This window comes from Sinocyclocheilus anshuiensis, unplaced genomic scaffold (genome assembly GCF_001515605.1).
Source record: "Sinocyclocheilus anshuiensis isolate Anshui unplaced genomic scaffold, SAMN03320099.WGS_v1.1 scaffold2183, whole genome shotgun sequence".
Lineage (NCBI taxonomy): Eukaryota > Metazoa > Chordata > Actinopteri > Cypriniformes > Cyprinidae > Sinocyclocheilus > Sinocyclocheilus anshuiensis.
The window spans coordinates 4,220-7,230 of NW_015538104.1; the positions used below are offsets into that span (position 1 = coordinate 4,220).

General features: G+C 44.4%; 1 pseudogene; it reads left to right on the forward strand.

Annotated features, from left to right (window-relative positions):
- The first annotated feature begins 344 nt into the window (after window positions 1-344).
- Window positions 345-1,134, forward strand: LOC107683660 (RNA-directed DNA polymerase homolog; annotated as a pseudogene).
- Window positions 1,135-3,011: the final 1,877 nt, after the last annotated feature.

The window sequence follows — 3,011 nt, forward strand, 5'->3', positions numbered from 1 at the left end:
ATTACTCACACAACAGGTCCAGTAAGACTCCTCACTTCTGGTAATCACACTGAGATCATTCATTTTCTTTTAACTGACACGCCTGTTACTCCAGTAGTCCTTGGGCATCCCTGGCTGGTGCTTCATAACCCTTATATAAATTGGAGTAAGAACTCTATTGTCTCTTGGAGTGAGAGTTGTCATGCTGCTTGTTTGTTGTCTGCCTGTTCTTCTGTGTCCTGTTCTGTGTTTCAGGATGAGGATATAGACCTGTCAAACGTGCCCAGTGAGTACCTCGACCTGAAGAGAGTGTTCAGTAAGTCTCGAGCTGCTGCTCTACCTCCGCATTGACCCTACGACTGTGCAATAGATTTATTACCAGGTACGTCTCCGCCTAAGGGCAAATTATATTCACTTTCCACTCCGGAGAGGGAGGCCATGGAGAAATATATTTCTGATTCTTTAGCAGCCAAGATCATCCGCCCCTCTTCATCTCCGGCCGGTGCGGGGTTTTTTTTCGTGAAGAAGAAGGACGGCTCTCTTCGTCCCTGTATTGACTATCGGGGCTTGAACGACATCACGGTGAAGAATACTTACCCTTTACTGTTGATGTCGTCGGCTTTCGAGCGTCTGCAGGGGACGTAATTTTTCACGAAATTAGATCTCCGCAACGCTTATCATTTGGTTCGCATGAGAGAGGGGGATGAATGGAAAACCGCTTTTAATACCCCCAGGGGGCACTTTGAATATCTTGTTCTTCCCTTTGGCCTTTCCAACGCTCCCGCGGTTTTCCAAGCACTCGTTAACGATGTGCTGAGAGATATGGTAGATCAGTTCATTTATGTTTACCTGGATGACATACTGATATTTTCTCGTTCTCTCCAGGAACATGTTCAGCATGTCAGACGAGTGCTTCAGAGGCTGTTAGAGAATGGGCTTTTCGTCAAGGCGGAGAAATGCGCTTTCCATGCACAGTCTGTTCCTTTTTTGGGATACATCATCTCGGTCGAGGGGGTGCGCATGGATTCCGAGAAAGTTCAGGCTGTGGTAAATTGGCCAACCCCATATTCCCGCAAGGCCCTGCAGAGGTTTCTCGGCTTTGCCAATTTCAACCGGCGGTTTATTCGCAATTTCAGCCAGCTAGCTGCACCTTAGACGGCCTTAACCTCCACCAAGACTGCATTCAGGTGGTCTAGTGCAGCAGAAGCTGCATTTTCCAAACTGAGATGCTGCTTCGTTTCAGCTCCCATCCTCATAGCCCCTGATCCTTCCCGGCAGTTTGTGGTGGAGGTTGACGCCTCATAGTTGGGGGTTGGTGGGGTACTATCCCAGCGTTCCCCCACGGATGGCAAGGTGCACCCCTGCGCGTATTTTTCTCACCGTTTGTCCCCCGCCGAACGCAATTATGATATCGGTAACAGAGAGTTGTTGGCAGTCAAGTTGGCCTTGGAGGAGTGGCGTCATTGGTTGGAGGGTTCGGGGGTTCCTTTTGTCGTCTGGACAGATCACAAGAATCTTGAATACATCAAGTCCGCTAAAAGATTGAACTCTAGGCAGGCCCGGTGGGCTCTTTTTTTCGGCCGATTTGATTTTTCCATTTCTTACCGTCCAGGTTCTAAGAACATCAAACCGGATGCATTATCCTGCATTTTTGATCATTCGGAGCGCCCGTCCCTGCCTGACCCCATTGTGCCAAGGAAACTTTTTATTTCTGCGGTCACGTGGGAGATCGAGTCGAAGGTCCGCACGGCCTCTCAAGGGGTAACGCCCCCGCCTGGGTGCCCACCGAGCCAGTTGTTTGTGCCAGAGTCCGTAAGGTCCGACGTCATCCGATGGGCTCATTCTTCCAAGGTAGCCTGTCATCCTGGGGTGAATCGTACCATGTTTCTTGTTAAACAATGGTTCTGGTGGCCAGGTATGGCTCGGGACATTCGTTTATTTGTTTTGGCCTGCTTCTTTTTGGGACTTTCTCATTGGAAAGGGCAATCGAAAAAGTCAAAATGAGAGACTGGACCCATTAACTTCACCTAACAGTTTATAATAGCATCTTGCCCAGTGGTGACTTTCATTCCCTTCCTTTTTTATTTTCTTTCAATTTAGTTTTCAATTTACCTTTTCACAATCTACCAACCGTCCACTGTTCTCCTCTGCCTCTGTTTTCTCTCTCTTTCTCCATAGTTTTTATTATTTTTATTTATTTTTGAAATGTTCATTTATCAGTGTCAGAACAGGAGCCTTATACTCAGCAGACTAGCATTTATTGATTATTCTCCCCAAAAACAAACCAAAAAAACTGAGAGGACCCAAACAGCAAGAAGAAAAAAAAAAAAAAGGGTATAAATTAGGAACAGTATAATTTTGACTTGAAAGGTCTTAGATGATAAGGCAATAGAGGGCAGAAATAGATATACAGCACACAGACAGGTGGATATGTTTGTAATAGACTGAGTTGCCATACAGTGGACAGTGTTTAATGAGCTGTACAGATTGAGGTTTGTGTATGAGTTTACATCATTGTTATTTGATAGGAGGACACCACCAGGAAGACACTTTTGTTTTGCCCCAAGACCAATCATTAGCGCTGATAACCCTGAACTGTCTCTCTCCCACACACATGCGCAAACACTGAGAATAGGTGATTTCTGGGGACCTTTTACACTTGATCTCTCATTATGAGCTGGCCATAATCAAGGAGTGTAATTCACGCAGAACAATAATAGAGCACATACACGTTGAGAGGAGGGATAATGAGAAGATTCCATTTCACAGAATTCTTGTTCTATCTTTTTTTCTTAAGTAAGACATGATTATAGTGTGCAATCCGTCATGCAGGAAATAAGTACATCTACATAATAAGAGAGTGAAGAAATATCTGCAAAAATAATATGGGCCCAAATAATACAGTGTGAACTGAAATGTTTCCAGTCTGAGAAGCACTAGGTAAGCAAAATTTGTTCAGATTGTTTACAACTTTTGATACTTGTTTAAAATAGTTGTTATTATTATTATTATTATTATTATTATTCGTTTTT